Source organism: Corvus moneduloides, chromosome 2 (assembly GCF_009650955.1).
Source record: "Corvus moneduloides isolate bCorMon1 chromosome 2, bCorMon1.pri, whole genome shotgun sequence".
NCBI lineage: Eukaryota > Metazoa > Chordata > Aves > Passeriformes > Corvidae > Corvus > Corvus moneduloides.
In genome coordinates this window covers 78,981,482-79,005,965 of record NC_045477.1, presented here as the reverse complement: position 1 = coordinate 79,005,965, position 24,484 = coordinate 78,981,482, and positions in this window count along the sequence as shown.

Below are 24,484 nucleotides of genomic sequence, written 5' to 3'. Positions count from 1 at the left end.
ATTTTTAAGCAAATTGAGGAGCATAAAGAGCTGCCTAATGTAAGAAGTCCCACACCAATGAAATAATTGTAATTAACTTTTAGCAACATTAATTATATCCTTTAGATGTCTTAAGACTGAAGTGTGATTTACTTGGTATTTTATTAGATGATATCAAAAGGATCATAATTTTGTAATGTATATTATTTCCTGTGCAATTAAGAGTTTAAATAGGTATAAATGTGTTCTAAATAGAATATAATTTATATTGTAAGAGTTTATTCTGTTGGCGTAAAATGGCCTTTCTAATAGACCTTAGCAAAAATGTGCAATAGGAGCACTTCAGGATGTCAGAATGCAATCCTGTTTCCAGCCAGAAAGAGAAGCTCACTTGTGGGCAGTGGGGGGTCCTAGCTGCTGCAGAAACAAGAGCTTAAAGCAAAGCCCTTGAGTGCTGCAGGCTTGACATTTTGCTTCTGCTTCACCACACAGCAGGTGGCTGGAAGCCATAGCCTGATATGGTGGGACACTTGATTATAACCTGCCTGGTTAGTGTGTCTCTTTGGCAAGCAAAACTTCCCAAATTTTGCCTGTATGATATGGTTCCACAGGCCAGGTATTTTGGCTGGTGAATCATGGATACAGTGACCTGGTGAATTTGTCATGCATTATAGCTTGCCTGCAGGAGCACATTTATAACCAAATGTGAAAAATTCTATGCAAGTGACCTTGCTGTTAGTGAAATGCTTATTTTTTGGAAGTAATTAGTGAGTGTCTTGACAGGATGTACTAGCAGGGAAAAATAAGTATAAAACACCTTGTATCTGTATCAGAGACACAGATTATTAAGACTGCTTATAGACATCAAACATTCACCCCTGTATTTTCATATAAATGCAGAATTGAGTGCCACTGGAGAAAAATTACTTCCATCTGAAAGCAGCCTTCATCTCTCTGTGAGCAATGAAATGCATGTTCAGTGCATTCCCAAATACCTGTATCACTGACTAGAAATGCATCCTATTCCAACTGTCTCAGAAGAAAACAACATCCAAAGCAGAGGTTTTTAATCTTTCCAATCATGAAAGAAAACATTCAATGCAGCTCCAAGTTAATAAAATCTTGTTGAACACGAATTTAAGATTATCAACTGTCTTGAAAATATTTTCCATAAGCCTATGCAATTAATTTACATTTGATTAGATCCTCTGGGAAAAGAAGTTGTGTATTTTTTCAGTACAATACTGGTTATTTAGAAAAAATACGTTCACAGTCCTGTTTCTCTCTACATGACTGGAATAAAATTGCAGAAAGGCTTGACAATCTGAAGCAAGAAAATTCCTGTGCTTCTGAATGAGTCCTGTGTTTCCAAAGCACTCTGTTCTCATAATTTTGAAGTATCCTGGGTTTTTCCTTTCCTTTCAATCCATGATATAGCCTTCCACACTTTACCCCCTCCCTTTGCAAGTCTGTCCCTAGAACCAGCTGTCACACAGGGCTGCCTGCGTTAAGGAACCTCTGAGGAACCATCCTGCGCTGTGACATCATCTAGAGGCATGATTCAATTAAGCGAAAGGTCTTCTTAAGGATTAATTTGTGCTTAGAGACACTGATCTTCATTTCTTCTTTAATAGTCAATGAAGAGAGACAAAGGCTTCTCAGCTGCTAATTTAGTCTATAAAGTAGGGTTCTTCCAGAGGATGATTCAAAGCAGGATCCTGCCTTTTTTTCAATCAATTATACAAGGGACTGGACTTCGTTAGCACTGTTGAGATATTCCCTGAAGACTTGCCTTTTAACAAAAGTGAACACACAGTAAAATATGTAAGAGACTTGTCAAAAACCTTCCTCTGATTCCAGTCTTTATGTACACTTCAAGCTTTTCTCTCTTCACCTCTTATTCTGTGAGATATTACCTGCAGGTCAGTGAGTAAGAGTTGCTTGTATCATCATTGTACATTTTCATTCTTTTGGTACAAAAAGGTATCTACATTTTATTGGAGAGAATCATTCAAATTTAGGGCAATTAAGGGAAAAAATCATTAAAGGGAGAAAAAGAATCAGTGTATACTGGAAAATTATCAACCATTTTAGCTCACACAAACCATTTTCTCTTGTATTGGCAAAAGGATCTTCATACACTAGGACCAGTTAACCATGTAAGCAAGCTGGTATTACTAAACCATCTTGGGTTCATCTCCTTGTCTATGTTCTTCATCTGCTTTCTCTTTTTTCTTTTTTTTTTGGTGAAGTCTAAAACCAGAGTACTTAGATACAATTTCTCATTAAAAATTACTGCAGAGTCAAAACTTATGGTTTTAGTTCAAACCAGATGTGAATTCATTAGCCCTGAAGTACTTTGCCACATTTTTTTTAATTTTTTTTTTTTATTTCTGGTCTTTCCAATAATCAGAGGAATACAATTTTGTTACAAATGTCAGAGGTTTATATCATTCTGCCTCTACAATTGATGATAATACATATCTCTTCTTAATCTAAAAATGAATGGTGCTTTTAAAAGATCAAATTATATTAGATTATTTGTATGTCTCAGCCTGGTAGTAGCATTTGAATCACTAGGGCTAAAAGCTGACACAGTATACATACACAGTAAAAAATTAAAGATATGGAGAGCTAAAAGTTTTAATTTCAAGGAGACACATTAATCACTTCATAATAAGGCATAGATTTTTCAGAAGTGATTAACATTTATTTTAAATGTCCATAATGCTTTTTAGAGATAGTTCACCATGTTTCAAGGTCAACAGAGTCACTTCAGAAAATAAGGATTCTTTCAGAGTTGTTAGCCTGTGCACCTCTCTTGTAACTACCAGTTATGCGCAGCATGAAAAAAATGACACCTTTTTATTATCATGTTGTTTTACTTAAGATAGCAAGGTGATAAGTTCAAAGGTGCTCTAAGTGAACACCTAATTGCATATCAACTCTTCTCTGTGCCAGCAGAGACTGTGTAAATGGAGCTTAAAGGAAAAATAGATGATCTAAAGTTCCACTAGAGAAGTCCATTGAATAGTTTTTATCTGAAAGAAAGAAGCACACATATAACATGCCATTATCATGTAACTGAAATATCACACCAAATATAGATTTTAAACAAGCACCTTATGAATATTATTAAGTTTAACTGAATTACTAGATTTTTTCCCTTAAGAAAAAATAATTTCCATCAAAATTTTTAATAATTAATTGTTCATTGGAACAATTTTTCAGTAGAAATAGAACCAACTCCAAGACTTCACATCAACCTTTAAAACAACTTCTCTCTTATTTAGTTAATCACTAAATTAAAAAGTAGAAATTAAGCTATTCTACTTCTGAAGAGGTTACCACCCAAAGGAAATAATCTCTTTGAAGGCTCTGGTATGGTCCTGTCACAATCACTGAGTGTCAGTAGAAGCTTCAGAAGGGAAATGGGTTAGATAACTGTAAAAAAAAATAGTAACATTTATTTTATGAGTCATTCATGGTGGGAAAAAAATGGGTCAAGTTAAAAATATATGGGAAGGGAATGTTAAAAGGGTGTAATTTTAGGATTAAGATAAGGATTGAAGAAAGTTTAAAATCTGAAGGTAAAGAGGGAATCTTTCAGATTACTTCTACTATCTCATCTTTCCATACACTTGCTCAGATAAAATGATTGTTTTCTCTGTGCATGAAGACAGGAAGACCTTTCAATTTCCCATATTAGTGTATTTGCAGATCAAGAAAATAAGTCTGGGCTTTTTGTTTTGGGTTTATGTGAAGTTTGTTTTTTCAGGGGGTTTTTTGGTACCTTTGCACAGTTTGTAATGTATTTTTAGTAAGTAAGGGAGTTAAGAGATTAAATTGAAAATTACTTTTTACAGATGGCATCATCTGATACGTAATTTTCTTTGAAAGAAAGAAATCAAGATACACTGTTTTAAGCACCATAACAAAATGTTAATAGAAATGTAAAAGAGAAATTGGAAAAATTTACAAATACCAAATCAATCAGTAAAGGTGAAATCTGTCTCACTAAGTTTTAACTCCCTGAAAATGGGGGTTTATTTATTTTAAATGGTATATGAAGGCTTAACTTTATAAACGAGGCACAGAGAGATCATCCAGATTTATGTATCCCACCTATTGTGTCTGAAAATCATTGAATCAGGAGGATTTTATGAATAAATTTGGTCTGCTTTTAATAAATGTAAAGGAAGAAAGATTTCAGGGGTCTGGATGCTAGGTGCTCACCAAAACAGCTCTATCATTCCCCTCCTCAACTGGAAAGGGGAAAGAAAACAGAACAGAAGTCTCATGGATCGAGATAAGGACAAGAGATCACTCAGCAGTTACTGTCACAGACAAAGAGGACTTGACTTGAAGAAATTAATTTAATTTACTGTCAATTAAACCAGAGTATGATAATGAAATGGGTTTCTGCTCCACCATGGCCCTCCATGGGCTGCAGGGGCATAGCTGCTTCACCATGGTCTGCACCACGGGCTGTGGGGGAATCTGCTCTGGCATCTGGAGCACCTCCTGCCCGACCTCTTTCGCTGACCTTGGTATCTGCAGGGCTGTTGCTCTCCCGTGTTCTCACTCCTCTGGCTGAATTGCACAGGGTTTTTCCCCGTCTTAAATATGTCATCCCAGCATTGCTGATGGGCTCAGCCTTGGCCAGCAATGGGTCTGTCTTGGGTCTGGTTGACATTGGTTCTGTCAAACATAGGGGAAGCTTCAAGCAGCTTCTCACAGAAGCGACCCTTGTAGCCACCCTGCTACCAAAATCTTGCCACAAAACCCAAGTACATTCCACCCTTTGCCTCTGCCTTATCTCAAATTCCTCATGTCCCTATTCGTGAGCCAAAAAGGATGGTGGTATGTTGATCTTGGCTGGACCACTAACATGCTGTATCACTGCCTTCCTCATCAGGGCAGGGCAGAGGACAAAATAACAGGGGAAAAACCTCATGGTTCAAGATAAAGGCAGATTAATAAAACAAAAACAAAGGCTGTGTGTGGAAGTAAAAAGAAAACCCAAATGATTTATTCTCTTCTTCCCAACAGCAGGTGATGTCCAACCACTTCCCTGGAAGCAGGGCTCCAGTGCACGTAACAGTTGTTCTGGAAGTCAATTGTCACAACAGCAAATGCCATCTGCCTTGCCTCCCAACTTCTCCTAGTTTTTATTGCTGAGCAGACACCATGTGATATAGACTATCCTTTTGGCCATTTGGGATCAGATGTACTGGCTGCATCCCCTCCTAAGATCTTACCCACTCCCAGCCTCCTGGAGGGAGAGTAAAGTCGGAGATACAGCCTTGATGCTGTGCAAGCACTGCTCAGCCATAGCCAAAACACCGGTGTGTGTTACCATCACCTTTCCAGGTGCCACTTCAAAGCATAGCAGGACGAGGGCTGCTGTGGGGATAATTAACTCCATCTCTGCCAGATCCAATACAACAGGTAAAAGACAACTTGAAAAAAAATATTTACATTTTACTGAAGAGTTATTCTTGGTGGCTTCGTTGCCTAACAGAAGATGGTTTATACAATTCAAAAGAAGTAGATAACTTCATTTATTTTTAGGGTTTATATATCCACTGTATTTACAGACATTCTGTTTCCTACAAAATATTTTCAGCCTCAAAAAGTATCAGTTGTTTTTTTGAGGCTGTTGGTTCAGATATTTCTTAGGTTAGTGCAATAAATTTGCACTGATTTCTGTTTTCCAGCCAGATGTCTCCACCAGACTATGGAATCCTTAAAAATTTTCTCATAGCTGACTTCAAAGCCTGAGGTAATTGCTTTATCCCAGCAGGTCAGGAAATCTGTCTAACACAGAGGTTGAGTCCTGAAAATAGTACAGGCTTATGTTTTATGCATATTTTGAAGACAAATTAGCTTCTTTCAGGAATTTTGATCTCAAAATATTTAGCTCTTGAAAATATGGTTGTTCCTTTATCACTCATTCCAACTGATGCTTCTGTTAAACATTTCCTTTCATTAGAAACTCTTGCCAGAATCCTAATTGCCTTAGAAGCATCAGCACACAGAATATGAGAATAATGGAAAATATTTTGAGGATAAAAGAATAAAGAATAGTGAAGGAGATTTTACTGATTTGTTTTGTGAGTCTGCTCTTGTCCATTGAACTGGATACATCACAGTCATTTTGAGACTTTTTTTGTCTGTCAAAACACTTAAAAGCCCTCCACAACTTAGACATTTGGGAAGTTCCACCCCAAAATGATCCTTTGTAACTGGATGCAGATGTGCCTGGCCTCTAGAATCCTCCTTTCTCATATAAGCCTGAGACCACACAAAGAAATGAATTAGGCAAAGACACTTGAGCAGTGTATCAGTCCTCAACTGGAGAATGAGTTCTCTGCTTACCCAGCCACCATTCTTCTTTTACCCAGATGATGTATTCAGATCTCAAAAAAATTACTCTGTGCCTGACAGGGATTAAAAATAAAACATATCATTATGTTAAAGAAAATACTACAAAAGAAACTTTAAGGCAAGAAAATACAAAAGCAGATAATCCTTGAAGTACTTCCTCAAGTTCCTCAGTGTCTCTTAGCTTATTTAGGAACATGCCCTGTCTCTCCTTTTCTTTCTAACATATTTAAGATGAAGTATCCCACTTGCTGTTACAAGAATTCGATTCCTACATCTCTGTTATTGGGCTTTTGGATAATCCCACTTGGTTTCTTTGTATTTTAGGTTGTGTCTTTTAGCTTTTTTCACCAGCATTTCCTGATTTATATTTTCTACTGTAGTGTCTGATTTGTTTGCAATCTTCTCAAAGGTTTTAGGCTGTTTTCTCACTCTTATCTTTCTAAAGACATGTTTGTGAAAGTGTATGGCTGATGTCTCAAGAAACAGCAATTTTTAAATAATGATAGAAGACTTCAATATTAATTTTGCTGTGTGTTGTATAAAGACCTATCATCATTCAACAGATGGTGGATTAGGAACAGTACCATTACAGGACTATTTAACTTCCTAAATACAGTGTTGGAGAACAAATGCAACTAATAATGGTATTAGTATTGAATAGCCTTGGCTATTCAGATTTGTGACAACTGGCAGATTTCATTGCTAAGTCATTAAAAATCAACATGAAGCAGTGCTAAGTTTATACTGATCTGGATATCCTTGTAAGGATTTAATAGAGAATAACCTTAAATAAATCAATTTAAATTAATTGTATGAATAAAAAAGGAGTTCTCTAAATGTTACCAAATGTTCTTTGTTTGAAGTGGTCAGATTTCAGTGAACTTAGGGAATTACTGATGCTGCATGGGAGAACTAAGCATATTGATTCACAGAAATTCCAGGACTCCTTCACATTCAAAAAAATGATCAGACTCTTGGAAAAATTTTGTGGAAAGGCATTGTGGCCTTTCCTGACTGAAAAATTGACTGTAAGGCTGTCAGGAGTACACTCGGAAGGAAGAAGAACGACAACACTGGCTAGGAAAAAAAAGTAGTAAGTGTAGGTATAAATTTTCTGCTGTAAGTCCAAGTTAGACTGCTGCAAATGGAATAAGAGCAAAACCCCAAGGCCACTTTAGTTTTATAAATATCTGTGAATCAAAAAAAAAAAACAAACCCCAACCCAGCTTGAAAGGCCTACCTCGTACACCAGAAACAGTCGAACTGCATTAGCACTGCGCTCTGCCAAAGTCCATATACTGTCCTCCTGCATTTGCTCTCAGGAAGACAGCATAAAGCATGTGCGGAACAGCACATGGGAATGCCAGCACGTCCATACACAAAGTCAAACCCAAAGATGCAATGCCTGAAGTCAGAAACCCTTGATCATTTCTATCACAGGACCCTGAAAATCCCACATAAATCAGGTATCCATGGGATAAATATGTAAGGTATTTGGAAAGAGATATCTTATGTTGATCTACAGAGTTAAGAGAGAAATTAGTGAAAAAAAATTTAAAAATCTAAAAAAAAAAAAAAATTACCAATCCCAAAGAAAAAGCAAATGAACAAAACGAACAAGAAAACAAACAAAAAATCCCAACCCCCAAACCCCCACAAACACCGTATTCAAGTGCAGGCCTATTCAATGGACTTAAGTAGCATGCAGGGAATTGAGAAGTCTCAATACAATCATCTAGATGATGATTATTTGCAATGAGGAGCGTTATTGCATCTGCTGTACATGTCTTGATCTCGGCTGCTACTAATGTTAACGGTTTACCAATCCGTTTTTTATGAAAGCAGGATAATTAGGGCAAAATGGAAAGATATTAACATATAAAGCTTAAACCTGAATTTAGACATGAAGATTTTGGAAAGACACATCTTCTCTGTTAACTTGTAGAAATGGGACAGCTGATTCTTATTTTGTTGTATTCAAACCTCAGTAAAAGTAATTTTCTGAGATTTTTGTCTTGACCAGTATATTTAAGTAAGACACTTCCTGGATAAAGTCCAAACTCAGCATGCATTATACAGAGATTAATGATTTTCATTTGTATCTACTGTCATCGATTGTTTTTCAAGGAAGTAAATCATTAAAGATATCCAGGTGAAAGAAGAAATTAAATTGTCCCTAAACTTTTTTATTGTAACAGAACAACCTCTCTGGTAATAAAAATAAATTAAAGAGATCATAGGAAAGTTGGAATATTGGTCAGATTATAATTTTAAAAGTTACAGTGCCAAAAACTTTCTTGTTCATATTAAATCAGATTGCACTCATTAGAGCCTAATCATTGGCTGTACTTGTAGTAAGGAAAAAAAGAGTTCAAGTATTAATCAAATGAAATAAATATTCCCATCATTTCTCAACTGTACTTCTACATTAGTATTTTATTGCTTTTAGGTAATTTCTAGACAAAAACAAATAAAGTTTAAAATACAGAATAGAAAAAAACCTGTAAAATTCTCTAAAGAAAAACAAAAGATAGTATTTTATTAATAACCCTGATATTCAGCTACTTTGGATTATGCAGAAGACAAACACCCTACAGGTAACAGGGGCATTGCAGAAAATGGGTGCACCAGTGAATCATAATGGGAAGTTCCTAAGTCCTGTCCCTACTCAGCATGCACTTGGTGTGGACCTCTGAGTCCCCTGTGTGTCCTGAACACCCAAACCCAGATCTCTCAAAGCATGCCAGGATGCTGGAGTAAAGCCACTGCTAAAAATAAAATATGAGGGAGGAAGAATTTTCTAGATGTTGTGGGAGACATGCTGTTGACCCTATTAATTTTCCTAGTCCTTGTGATCAAGTAAATGTTTAACGATTTATTTGTTCATAAAAACACAATTACAACAACATGAACCTATGTTAAATGTACACCTTTATTGTAAAAAAAACACAAAACAACAAAAAGAGACTGAATGCTTTGTTCAGGATAACATGTTTTTAATGGATAATAATGTTCACAAAGTAATTATATCTAGAGTATTTGTCCAGGTTTTAAAACCATTGTAAGTTTTCTTTTTATACTGCTCCAGGGAGATAAAATTGATACATTGTGTGCTAAAAAAAATGTAATTGAACCTATTTAACATCTAGTTTCTGTGTGCATCTTCTCTTGCTTACAGACAGACATTTTAAATGCAACTTTTGTTGTACGAACTGCCAGTTTTACACCCTTTTCCAAGACATTTGCATTGACTGGCAGAGCTGCTGCTAACTCATGTGTGATGTGAAGTGAAAGCAAAAATAGTTTCCCTTGTAACATCATAATCAGCTGGTCTACATAAACGTTGTCTACTCAGCTGATCTGGCTTCAAACTGAATTTCAGAGAAATACAGAATCATTTACAGTATCAGCCCTTGTGTGAACTGAATGCCAGTGCATAGGAGGGCCAAGTACTTCAATGAAATTTTTTCATAGAAAATAAAATTAATCTTAAAAATATGGCATAGAGGAGATGGGGAAGCATTGTATAATTCTGGGTAAAGGATTTTTCCAAACTTGCTACACCAACAAAGTCCATGAAACCATTACTCAGACTCACCAGATTTCATAAAGTCAAATCTTTTCTTTTCCTGTGTTTTCACTTCTGCATGATTACCTGAGAATGTGAGCTTCCAACTGAAAACAGGCAAGAAAACATGAAATTAAAAAATATTGTATAGAAAAGCTTTAATGCATAAGTTAAGAGGACTGAAGGCAAAAGAAGAACTAAAAGAGCTACTTTTACATTGTAATTCAGAATGATTTTTGAATGCCAGAGGATGACAACACTGTACCAACAACTGTAATAGGTTGTTTTATCCTGAGCTGAGAAAATAAGCACAGATCTTAATAAAGGGTAAAAAGAAGTAGTAGTAGTTCTGATAAATCATTAGGGAGAGAAAAGGTGGTCTGCAGTTTTGGACAAGTGATTTAACTACCAGCCAAGTAGTCCATTGAGCATTCCTCATTTCGTTGTTCAGGAGCTGCATTTAAGCCATTGCCCTTCTTCACCTGCACAAGGAAAACTTCCCCATCCAAGAGAGGAGTGGTGAGAGCAGAAATGGTGGCTTCTCTGCATGTCACTGTTTCTGCTCCCTGTGTTGGTGCCAAAGTCCAAAAAGAGGTGGATAGAGCAGTGGGCTTTTGCTGGGGAGGACAGCTGCCCAGCAGCATGTGAGAAAAAGAGCAGAGCAGGAGCACTGATTGTCCCCATGGTCAGACAAGTCCTGCAGTCACTGTGACGTCTGCAGAAGTGCAGTCTGCGGAGACATGAAGTCGAGCCAGCAGGTGTGCATGGCCATGCCTAGGGCTTAGTTCAGGCAAAGGCCAGGACTGTGGGTCTGAGCGGAGGTGCAGCCTCAGTGCCGTAGGTAAAGGCCTCCAGCAAGGCCTCTGTGAGGGCCTTCTGCCGCCCAAAGTCTTCTCCCAGTGATTTGTTGCAAGATTAGGCAGCTGCACCACACTGACACTGGCTTTGAGCACAGTCAGCCTGACCTCTAGAAGGGAGAGGGGCTATAGAGCCCTGTGCAAATTCAGCCCCGTGACACCAACTTGGCCTTTCCCCAATAAGGCCATTAATGGAACAATGGCTCGTGTTCATGTCAGGGGCAATGAACTCCGGGTAGCATTAAAGCACAGGAAGGGCACTTAACTACAGTAAGTAGACAGTAGTTACCTTCTGCCCTCATTCTACAAAATCTCTAAGAAAAGCCAAGCAAAGAACTCAGAAAAAACTCCCACCCAAACCATGTAGATTAAAAATGCTATGACCTCATGTAAAAACCTAGAAAAATTTAATTTTATAATAGAAATTAGACATGTCAAGTTAGAATTTGGGCTCTCTGATATACTCATTTTACCTACAGTTGTATCTACAGGCTGGTTGAAAAATATTATAAATCCCACGTAACTATTGAGAGGCATATAAAACATTCCAGAAAAACAGGTGAGATTATGCTATCAAACCAAATATTCAGATTTGTGTTGAAATTTTAAGTCAGAAATGTTTCTCTATGTACCTAAGACAAGACATTTGTCTATTAGATCCTAATTTGCTATTAGGATCACCTTTGCTAATTAAGTCTACCTTTTCTATTAGGAATGTAAAAATACTGTAGTGTTTTTACTGTAAATTCTCAAAGAGCTGCTAAATTTTACTGGTCTCCATGTTACAAACCTATTAATTTATAAACCTATTAATTTACAATTGTTTCCAGGTGCTTATTTTAGTGTTGATTAATAACGCTTTTTGCTGTTGTGAAGAGTGTTAATTACTCTCCTGAACCTTTCTGTAAGGCAGATAATAGAGATCATGGAATAGTTTAATTACAGACCGTTGTTGCAGGTATAAATGGTTCATTTCAGAAGTGCTAAGTGAACGATAAGTTTAATTCAGTGCAAAATTGGGACATCAAGATCAAGTAATGAATTTATTGTAGCAAAGAATTTTTTGTTGTTGTTGTTCTGAGGACTTTTTATAATTGCTGGAAGAATTTAACCATAATTATTTAATCCATAATTCATCTCATCACCTTCCAACTAACATTCACAAGAAAGACTTTGTTCTCAGTTGTCCCTGTACCAGTGCAGTTGCACAGACTTAAATCGTTACTGTTTGATACGTTATTTTTATCTCTAATTTTCAAAGGTGTGTAATTTTGGTTTTTATCAGATACATAATTTTTTTTCTCTGCAGAAATAATCTGTGCATATTTTTCCAGGAAGTGGCCAATGCATATACTTACATAAGACCCTGCTACACATTGCCTTGCATATTTGAATGAAATCTGTAGGAAAAAAAAAAAAAAGAGTTTAATTTAAAATGTCCATAAAATTTCTTTTATGGTAATGCTTTTCAATGTATGGAATTGTGAAAGATTTAAACTCTTAAATCTTGTTTTGAAACTACAGTCACTCAATTATTTTAAGTGCATGGCAAAGCATCAGCTAGGGACTGCTTCAGGTGCTTAAAGGTATGTATCTGGAGCTATTTTTGTAATCAGAGAACATGATGCCCAGCATGTTGTTGCCACTCCAGAGGCACAGGCCTGCACACATCCTCCACCTTCACATTTGTCTGCTAACTCTGAGCAAATGTTTCACATAGTCTCAAGTGACAGCAGTTGTCGATGTTTAGAAATATTGAAAGAGATTCAGGTTCCTCAAAAATATTAATTTAAAAGTGGTACTGCATGACTTTCTAAGAAACAACTGGGAAACTCTTATAAAGGTTTCAGTAGCTGCTAAGTTATTTAATCATGCATGCAAAAATCTATTACATGATCATCAGTATTACATTTTAAGATTATGTGTAGAAACTCCAGTTGCTGGAGCAAAAATTTATGAACTATGTTTCCAACACTAGTGGAATGAGAACAATACTCCATCAGAATTAAAATAAATCAAAATCCCACAGATAGCTCTAGAAATTGAATATTTATTTAAGTAATTGTTATAAGAAATGAGAGAGTATTGAAAGTGAATTGTGAAATTTTACTGTTGCAAGACAATACTGACTATCTCACATACAGAGTTTGTAACAAGGCCACCATCCAGAAAACTGGGATTAGAAGATACAAGTGAAAACACTCTTGTGAGGTTGGCATTGTAACTGGTCAAAACAGACAGACAATGGAGTCTAATAAGGTCTATTAAATATGATATAAAACATGCTGATGCAATGGTCATCTCACAGCCACAGGCACATGAAAAAGAGACAATCTACATTTTCTTGAGAAATTACTGAAGTATAATTAAAAATCTTCTTGATTGTACTTATAGGGAAGCTATTAGATGAGGTTTTCTTTTCAAATTCTAACTGCACAGTGTGGAAACCACCCATACACTATCAGCCCTTGATTTTCAAGGTTATCCTGACACGTTGCGCGTGGCGGCGGTGGAAAGAGCGGCGCGTCCGTCCCGACCGCGTCCCGCCGGAGCAGCTCCGGGGGTGCTGTGCGAATGCACTCGGACACCCCTGACACACCGGAGCTGGGGGATACTCACAGCCACTCACACACACACAGAGCCGGACAGCTCCTGCAGCATCGCTGGGGACAGAGAGGGGGGAGGGGCCCTTTGTATGGAGTTCCGAGGGGTTTATTGGGGTCCCCGCTAGAAGGGACCCAGGAACAAAGAACACAGAACACTGAGGGGTCTGGGGTTTTATCCGGATCGGCACTGGGGGAGGGCAGAACATCGGAACCTATCATTTGGGGGCCAGGGGATGGAGAGGGCGTAGGGTGACAAGACAGTGACCACTGGGGAAGGCAAGGGGTGGAACAAGGGACCCGGGAATCAGTGGGGTATCAAGGAAAGGAGAACTATCTAGAACATGGGTAAAAGGGGGTGGTCTTAGACCTCGGAGCCTGCCCACCAGCAGACCTTCACTGTTCTGGGGCTCTGTGGCTCCTTGGTCATTCCTGCAGTGGACTCAACCACTGTAACATTCTCCTTAATGTGGCACATTAGGGAATCAAGAGCAATGCCCATCCACAGAACTGACATTTCTACTTTCTAGGAAGAAATTGCGTTCAGCAGTATTATCACACTATGGCATAACATTGTCATTATAGCCAATAGAGGTGTCAAGTATCTCAGATGAATTGATTTCAGTCCAAGCTTCTAGGGCTTTAAAGACAAGCTTACAGGAAGAAATACCACAGTCTGTTATGAACACCTCAGCTAGCTCTAAATGTTGCAATGTGACTGCACAGTGCAGAATCATACTCTGAATGCAGATTTATGCTACATCAGACCTCGGAAGCACCATAAGTACACTAAGGTAACCCAGCCAGTTTCAGAACTATCTGGGACACAGCCTCTGCCTAGCATTGTACTATGCTCTGCTGTGCAAATACAAATTACACATTCTCATGTGAGGAGCTCTTCAGGAGGACACTTTCGTTCAGCTCTGTTTCAGAGGATGAGTAATGTATAGAATATACTCTTTGTGCTCATGTGCTTTAGAGCTGTAGCAGGAGTTTCCACAGACTTCAAACATCAGGAACAGCTGACCAGAGGACAGCCCTTCCCTTTTCCTCTTGTCCCCAGGTTCTAAAACTACTAGTATGACCCTTTTTGTCTTTTTCTGTAATTTTAGTTCTGGACCTGAAATGCAGGCCACAGCATTAACTTAGTGTTAATGTTGGTGCACTTGAGATTTTATTGATGTTAAAATAATTGATAAACCTAATAAAAAGAAGGCACCTATACATCCCTGAAGAAAGATTGGAGCTGGGTAAGTGCTAAGCCTTTGCTAATTTAAAGAGTGTTGATAAGCGAACCGTAATAATACAGTAACAATAAAAGCAGTATTATCTAAACTACTACACTAGTTAAGTATAGAGGAGAACTAATAAAACACCCATTTTTTAATCTAGAAATACAACATGAAAAAAATGTAAGAGAAGTTACAGATTGAATATTTGCTACAGCAAAATAAAAATTTTACTCAAGCCTTCTATGTATTGTATTCAAGACCATACATCTCTCCTGAAAGGCAATAATTTCTTCACAACAATATATTAATTTAACTGGATGAATACTACAGTTAAGTGTCTCATTAAATGACAATCTATCATATATTCTATCAGTCAAAGGTGAGATTCATTTATCTAACTAGCCACGTTCATGAGGAATCTGTCACAAGGTGATGATTTAGACCTCAGAGGTTTGGTATTTAGACTGTCATCTTTAGGCCAGGGAGGGACCAGGTAGCTTCCTCTGGAGAGTGCTGCAAATCCTCCAGCTGAGGAAGGACCTTCCACACCCAACAGAAAGATTGCAAGCAAAGGCTTGTCCCAGATTAAGTATGAGTGATGAAGCACTGGAACAGGTTTCCCAGGGAAGCTGTGGATGCCCCATCCCTGGCAGTGTTCAAGGCCAGGTTGGATGGGGCTTTGAGCAACTTGGTCTAGTGGAAAGTATCCCTGCCCATGGCAGGGGGGTTAAACTAGATGATCTTAAGGTTCCTTCCAACCCAACCTATTCTATTCTGTTCTATTTCCATTCTAGCTTACTCTATTCTAGTCTAGTCTATTCTGCACTATTCATGCTCTAGAGAATAAGAGTAAGTGAAATAACTCACAAAGATTCTAAGTTCCCACATTTGGTATAACAGCTTTCCCTGGAGGAGTCTCAGTCTCTTCTTTCCTTTCCTAAGGCAGTACCCTAAGTAATAGAGTATTTTGAATGCAGAAATTTCCTGTCCTACTTTTGAAAACCTCTTTACCTCTGTAACCTGCGATACAAGAGACACTGAGCCAGAGAGATGACCAGCAAGGAGACAATATGTGTTTATATGGTCTGAGTGTAAAAATGACTTCTATACAACTGGACACTGTCTGAAGTGAGGAGTGCTTAGTGAACAGGAATCAGAAGCCAGATCTTCATGTAAGTGAACACTTGGCAGTAGTTTCAGAAGACTCTCAAGACAGTAACAATGACGATAACAACTACTCAGGCAATAAATATGCAGTCTAGGAGAAAATACGCAGAGAAAGAAACACTCAAGGCAGAAAATCTCTTACTGCCCATGTGATACATTCAAGTTCATAAGTTCAGTCACCTAATTGCAGTAATGAAGTGTATATGAATTGCAGATAAAACAGCCATGCCAAGTTAAATAAATACAAATAGGTAATACAAAGCACCTGAAGTCAAAGGCAAACAGGCAGAAAATTGAAAATCAGAATGAATGCTATGAATAAAGCAATGCCTTTTAATAGAACCATTAAATGTGACCTGTAATTGCAAACAATGAGGGCAAAATGCTTGAACTCTGCTAGAATTATTCCAGGGATATGTAAAGACTTAAAGAGCACAGTTGCCTGTCTCAAGCGCTGTTACCACAGAAGCACTTTGCCATGAGATAAGCACAGAATGGAGTGACAGGATGGTGCCAACGCCAGGCCTGGTTGAGGCAAGATCTGGCTGGCACATTGTTATGATCCAGTTTTAAGGTTCTTAGAAATGCCTCTGCCCGAATTAAGGTGCAAACAAGACCATATGCCAGTGACAATAGTAAGGGGTTTATTTGATGGTAAATATGAGAGAGAGAGAGAGAGAAAGAAAGGAAGAAAGAAGTAGAAGATAGGTGGGGGGATAGAAAGAATGACAGGGAGAGAATAAGGAAAATATCACCACTCCGTGGATCCCAACGCTCTTCATTGATCCTCTCCAGCTGCTCCTCTTGGTGGTGAAGGTCCCCCCGGAAGGCACAGAGTCCCATGGGTGTACATGCTCAGGCTGGGTGGGCATGTCCAGCCATGTCCCCCTGGGGTGGGGTCAGTCTCTCACAGCACACTCTGGGTCTGTTGCACCACGTGCAGCCCTGTGGGGCCGAGCCTCTCACGGGAAAGTCCCGTGGATGTGCCCTGTGGGGTTGGGGGTTCCACAGCTGGCCCAGTTTGTGTAATGGGAGGATGGGTGTTCATTGCCTCTCACCAGAGGTTGCACCATGCACCCAAAACCTCCTCCTCCCCCTCGGCTGGGGGGAGTCTGTGTAAGCCTGGCTTCTGTGAGCTGTGCTCTCCCCCACCCCAAACTCAACCAGGGATAGTTGCAGCTGGTGGCTTTGGCCTTTTGTGGATGCACACCTTTCCCTCAGCCTGAGATGACTGAACAATGTGTTTCCCTTTTTCTAATCAACAGTTTGACTTTCAGTTCAAAGTCCCACTCTTCAGGGAAGCTTCTTCGGTTGTAGCTTCTTTATAATGAGCAAAACTTTATATCAATGGTTGAGGCATGAACTATTTTCAGTCTCTGACACACATCCTGGGTAATGCATCCTGGCAAAAATTCCCACTGAGGCAAACTATGTAAAGCAGCAACTGCTCATACACATATCACTGGTCAAACAAAGATCACACCAAGTTATGGGACAGGTGGCATCTGCAACCACTGAAGTCTCCCCACGGGAATATGCCTCCACAGATGCCTGGAACTTGAACTGTAAGTTAAGTCACCGTGATGGGAACTTGAGACAAGATAAAGGTGGTACTATTGTCCAAGTGTTATCTCAGACCTCCTGGAAGGTTGACAAATCTGGGAGAGAAGATTGTATCAGTGACAATGGACATAAAGAATGCAGAATTTATGGGCCACAAGGAAAGCCTGCTCAGCAACTGTGCTGAAATGAGTTCAGGCTGGGTGAAAAGTAATTCACATGGGGTAGATCATGACCACTGAGCTCAGACCCACTGACTCAGAAACCCACCAACTCACAAGAAGAGAAAAAATGAGGGGGATTAATTAGCAATCGAAGTGAGGAAATCATTCAACCAACAGAATAACAGAAATGTTTGGCTGTTAATTCTTTTGTTTTCAAAAATGTACAAATATGAAAAGTTTTGAACAAGCTCAGGACCACCAGCACCAGGAAGTCCAGGGTGAAGAATAGCCAACCATATTCTGCTTGATCTCTCTCTCCCCATCTCTCTCCCCCTCTCTGTGTCTTTCTCTCTCCCCCCTGCCCCACCCCCTCTACTTTTATATTTCTTTCTATCTCTCTGCCTCACATTTACTGTTAAATAAAATCCACACTATGGACTTCAGCATATGGCCTCATTTGCCCCTTAATTTGGGCAGAGGTATCTCTCAATTGCATCTTAGTGGGATACTTTACAGGTTTAAAATTAAATGTAGCAAATGAGAAGAAGCTGTTTGTGAAAAAATTGTATTCTCTTGGATATACTGGTACAAGACTGTATATCTGGGTGTAATGGTAATTATAAACAAACACTTCACTAGCTGACATGCACAAATTTTGTGGATCAGACCTTAGAGTATCTCTTACGGCATCAGAATCTGTCACTTAAGGGAGTAGAATATAAGGGTTTTTCCAGCAAAATTGCATTTTATGCTTCCCCGAATAAGTTTAAAAATTCATCTAAATCTTAGCATCTCGAGGCATGAGTTAGATAGATATCTATATACATATGTATATATATGTATATATACACACATCTTTACAGATACTATATATAATATAGAAGTATGTATGTGTCTAAGTCTCTATGTACCTCTATGTGCATTATATAATGCACATTATTTGCCCATATTGTTATGTACCCAATGAAGTACACACTTTTGGTAACTGAGAATGGAAAGATATGAAATATTATAATTTCTGGTATCATTCATTATAATGATTTCTTCTTATTATTCATAATAAATTCAGTTTATACTACAGAGTACTGTTACTGACAGTGTACTTAGAGCGATGGCAACAGGCCCAGCAGTGTCCTATAGAAAGCAGTGGAAAAGAGCTTACATTATATGGACAGTTTCCTAGAAACTTTCCAGTACATCACGGTACAGAAAGGGGCATCTTGATAACCACATCACAGATTACCATCACTACATTCCCAAAACACTACTTAGTTCTTCCCAAGCTCCTTGACATCATCTTTGAATGAGGGTGACACAATCACATAATTTTACAGGCCCACAAAAAAATTCATCTTGATGTTATCCTTCTGTGGCTCACAAATCCCACTCCTACCATCTCAGCTTTTTCTCAAGGCAGATGGAAGGGAGAAAGGTTCTTAGACATTTTAAGGTTGAATTCTAGTCTTGCAGTCTTAGTTGAAATTACACTCAAAATTTTAATCAACAGAGCTTTCATAGCTGAGAGTGTGAAAAAAAATCTCACTCCCTACTGACACTGTTATGTCAGAAAAATAGCTTATGCAGAGACATTTATGCTGACAGAGTCTTTGTCATACTTAGTTTATGTCATTGAGCGGATTAGTGTGACTATGATGGCAGAAAATCACTTTCTGCTGCCATGCTCTGCGTGTACGCTGGGGGCTCTGCTGATAAAGCACTTGGAGTAACCAAACCAGTGATGAAGACATCAGCTCAGATTTGTTGGTATCTCTCCTCTGCTCACATCTGATATACAGTCAGCACCACACAAGTTTTAACCTGCTGTGGGTGCTGAAGAGTCTCACACAGCAAAGGTGATGCATGGAAACTCATAGGATGTTAAAATTAAGACATAATTTGAGACTAGCTTGCCCTCCTAAATCCTGTTATTTTTCAAGGATCTCTTCATTCTCTTAATCTGATATATGTCCAAGTCTTGACAATTTATCCATGATCGTCTCTATATAGTCAGCAAGATGAAAGAGAAACAAGATACTTTTAGGTCTCTGAAAACATGTTTGTGGTACACATTATTGAAGGTGAAAGTTGTCTTTTTTTATGTACTTTAGTCACTAAGAAAACAATGAATATGATATCTTTTTCTAAGGATTGAATTGGCAGAGGCATTATAATACATCCTTAGAATTATCTGAAACACATTCTATTTTGGTTACTGCCAGGATTTGGGGCTAACACCTTCAGCACTCTCATTTATTTGTGATGACAACAAGCTCTCAAAATTCTTGCAGCCACATAAATTAGTTCCAAACTTCTGGATTGCCTCTCCATTTCTGTGATTTTATTTTTACTTAAATGAAAACTATTCATGGGATTCAATACTTGGGCTCTCCAGGCCTATGACTGCTGTTGTCCACTGCAGTTAAAACACATTATTATTTGCTTTTGACAATCCATTTGAAGAAAACTCTTTCAATAAACTGATTAACTTAAATACTTCCTGCTTGACTTATAATGATCTTCTGCATCTCTAACAAAATGACAGTTGCAATGTCTAGGTAAACAAGGATTGCCTTTCTCTCCACACTTTCAAGTGTGTTCTTCTCCAGTAATCTGACCCAAGACAATTCTGCACATTTCTTTTTTTTTTTTTTTTTTTTTTTTATGAAAAACTTGGAGAAAATCAAAGGAATATACAGATATGACATACTTAAGATTAGAGATATATATACACATATATATACATATATATAAATATAAATTATGAGCTCCACAACTCCAAATCACTGTTAGTCCTACATTTATGAAGTGAGTTTAAGTATAGCAATTCTTCTGAACATTTGCTTTATGTTTGTATCAAAAAGACTCTCATAGGGATTATTTAACTGACTGAAATTAGTTCCTTTCAAACAAAGTATTAACTGTAGATTTGAACATCTCAGGTACTTAAATCATCTCAAAATAAAGTTAGATAATGAAGCTTGAAGAAAAGTACTCGAAAGACCTCATATAAGAAGAGGACATTTTTGTTCTAAAGCTGCCCATATGTCCTGCTTCTCCTTTTAAACTGGCTCACAACTAACTCCTCTCTCAGTACAACTGAGCAGTAGGGGCCAGTGAAAGTTCGAGGGAAAGAAATGACCCAGGAGAATGAGCAGTGACCAGTCCAAGAGCTAGGTAGGTTTCCTTTTATGTACAGCAGCATTTAAGAGCTTGTCCTAGCAGACCATACCTTACTTGAATGATCTGAACAAAGTCAACTAAGAGCCTCATAGGAAGGTGCCAGTAATTCCAGGCTGTTCATGTAGTTTGTGGTCATTAGGTGAGGGAAGTTCAGCACACAAAAGAAAAGTATTGTCCTTAGGCACAGAGTGGTTTCAATTACAATATCAGCTCTAGCTATCACTTTTGCTGTATTTCATCTCTCAACAGGATGAACATTTTTCAGTTCAGTCTATTTCAAGAACCACTCACCTTACTGTGTGTGCAATGAACACACACCCACACATGCAACAAAATGGCAAATACATTGTAAATGTGAATTTACAATGTTCTCTATTTCACTGGACACTGGCCTTGAAACCACACATTCACTTCTGTCAGTGACAATTTATAATCACTAGTAAGGAGCTAAAGCTGGTGGTGATGGTAGGGACTGTTTAGCACAGTTATTTTTTGGCTTTCTGTTTTCTACTCTTAACTATGCAACTCACCTATACATCATAGAAACCTTGTGAGGAAAGGTTAAAAACTGTATTTCTTAGGTGCAGATATTAAAGGGAAATATGTTTCACTGAGAGTTATCAGCAAACTTATTTTTGAAGCTTTGGGCTGTGTTGCTTAGAAGAGATGAGAGGAAGATTTAGATTGCAAGCCAGTACTAAAAACTGTCTGTTTTTGCTAGACAGCAAAGGTAAGCACCTGTGAGCCAGTTCAGTGCACAGATGCAAATCAGACTACATATGAATTTCTCTGTTATGATGAGTCTCGAAGGAGATCCATTAGAGCTCAATTAAGAAACAGCTTGATGTAAATTTTCTTCTTCCATTTACTTCCTGATGTTTTTCACAAATGCTGCGTAGGAGAAAAAGAGGTATCAGTGAATTTGAGAAACTATGCCAGTCTCCCTTTGACCATTTCATTTTATACAGCTTTCTGTTTATTTTTCTCTTGTGTATTTTTCTTACAAGGGTGTACTTTGCCTACTAGGTCTTTATGGGAGTTTGTTAAGAAGAAAAAAATCACAACCACCAACTTGTTCCTAAACGCAGACCTTGGTGAGGTATGTGAGTATTAAACAGTACACAAGAGTAGATTACCTGGACACTTCCAGGAATGTGCAGCAACAGAAGAATAGAAAGGCTTTTTTTGGTCTTAATTTTAATGGTGAACACAAGCATAATTGCGGATAAAGAAGAGTGAAGTATTATTTGAATATTTGAGAAGTGTGATCTTTTTGGTCATTTATCTTTTTGGTCATTTGTCTTTTGTGACCTCTTAAGAAAGTAGCAGCTCAGTGCCTTTAAGGCAGGGTGGTGAAAACTGGCTGTAATTACTGGTGACAAGTGTTATTTGCTTTACCTTGTCCTGAAGTATTAGAACAGTAGCTTGCAATTAAAGGTACTGAATAGTAATTAACTTCTACCTTGACTGTTGGTGTTAAACCTTAAGTCAATATACTACAACAAAAGAGTTTAATAAGGCAACAGAAACCTTTATTTCTTATTACCAAAGCCAAATTAAGCCAGGGAAAAAAAAAGGTCGGAAAGACTTCTATAAGATAGTAAACTGACAGCATTGAATATGGCTGTTTCTTTTAAATTTCACAAATTGATATTTTTTTCACAGAGTTAATTTATATGCACATCGGATGGGATATTATTCAGTGTAAATGCAAGAACATTAAGTTCTAAGGTTAAAGGAAAAGACTGAGACACAGTTTTGTATTGGACAAAGAACTACCACAACCTTTTGTTTTTTTGAGAAACAAAACTTTTGGTCTGACACTGCTGATTTGTCATAGTTACAGAGTGAGCACATATCCTAAATGGAAATTCTGAGTTCTATACACAAACATGTAATGTCAACAAAACAATGGCCCCTGAAGTTTGTAAAAAATTAATCTTATCAAAAAAGACCTAAAAACTTGATCCAAATCTGCCACAAATACGTGATTTAAATAAAGGGTGAATGCAGAGATGTACTGTAAGGTGAGTCCAGGAGACCAATAGAGAGGAGGCAGACCAGCAACAGCCATATCTCCTGGGCATTCAATTAATCCTGTCTGCTTCATAATTTTCCAGTTCTTATTTAAGCTGCCATAAAAAGCTGAACTTTCCATTCGTGTTGAGGAAGACAGTAGTAATAGAAAGAGATTTATATCCTCAATTTAATATGCTGTATTACTTTCTATAGTCTGTTCATTATTAGAGTGTAGGTAGGTCATCCAATCATTATCACTCAAGCACCCATAACAATTTCAGAGAAGCATGTTCAAGTAACAGTCTGCTCCTACTGAATGAAATTATTTGGTTTACTCTTAACTAGACAGTGATGGAAAGATACAATGCTAGCAGATCAATGTAGTTTAGTGTTGTTGTGCAAGATACTAAACTATGTCCTGGATATTAGAAGAGCATAACAATGATAGGCACTTTAAAGGAAAAAAATATTTCCATTCCCTTCATCATGTTTTGAAATTATAAAGGCAGATTAAATCAAAGTTAGGTCTTACTTTCTGGGTCTGAAGGATTTTTGAACTGTCCACTTTTGATTAAAGAAGACTGGTAGAAGAATGGTATGAAGAGAAGAGAAAATAATCTCCCTTTGGCATGCCCGGTTTCTAACCCACACAACATTAAAGAAGTTACTAAAAGCCTGTACTAAGGACAGCCAATTATAAAAGCAGTTTCTGCCAGGGAACTTACATAATTAGAAGTAGTAGTCTTGAGATTCAGTGGATTTGTCAGTGAAGTAACAACCCTGACAGCTCTCAGTAGTCCTGTCACAAGACTTTGCACTCAAGTCTGCCCTTTTCTCAACTGTGCATAAACCCTGAATTAAGCAGGGAACAGTTATTGACATAATTTTCCAGTTGAACGAATTAGACTTATAGCTCACTTTCCATGTAATCATTCTCCCCAGTTTGCATGTGAGGACCATTGCATGATGTAATTTGTCTTGCTTTGCTCTGATCCTTACTTTATTTCCAGGATGGGCTCTTGTGATCCATGTTCAATTAAGCTACAAACTCCTTGAAAGATAAAACAGGCTTTAGAATCACAGATTCGTAGGATTATTTACTTGGAAAGGAACTCTAGAGGTCATTTTCTCAAAAATTCAACTAAAAGAAGGACCAAATTTTTCCCAAGTGATAGTAAGACATCTGTTTTTTAAAGTAGATCTTCCCAAATTTATTATGGCAGCTTTTGTAATGGAGTCCTGATTTTGATTTCTCCCTATGCTAGGTTAGTTCATCTGCTGGGTGGGATGGGGAGGCATAATTGAATTCTCAAAAACACTTTAATATTATTATAAAAGATGTTGTTGAAAATAGAGAGATAAAATTAGGATACACAATTTTATAGGTAGTTGTTTATCACACTTTATTTAAAAAAAAGGAAATTATGAGGACAATATAGTTTTGATCAGCTTTATTTCTCATTACTGATCTACAGCTGACTACTGACTATTTTTTAATAGTAGAGCAACCTCTCATAGTCTCTGAGTCCCACCTTTCTTCCAAGTGGAATGGGGTTGAAGTTGAGTAAGGTAGCTTGGACTAATCTTCTGATATTTCAGAGCAAATGGATCATTTTTAGGTTTATAGTGTGCTTGGAAAAAATCTAACATGATTATTACCTTCCTGATTCCCAGCTCTTCTCCAAACAAGATTGAAATGTCTGTAAGTTTTTTCAAGCTGTGAAACAAAGTCTTAAGAATATCAGCATAAGTTCCCTTCAGAGGA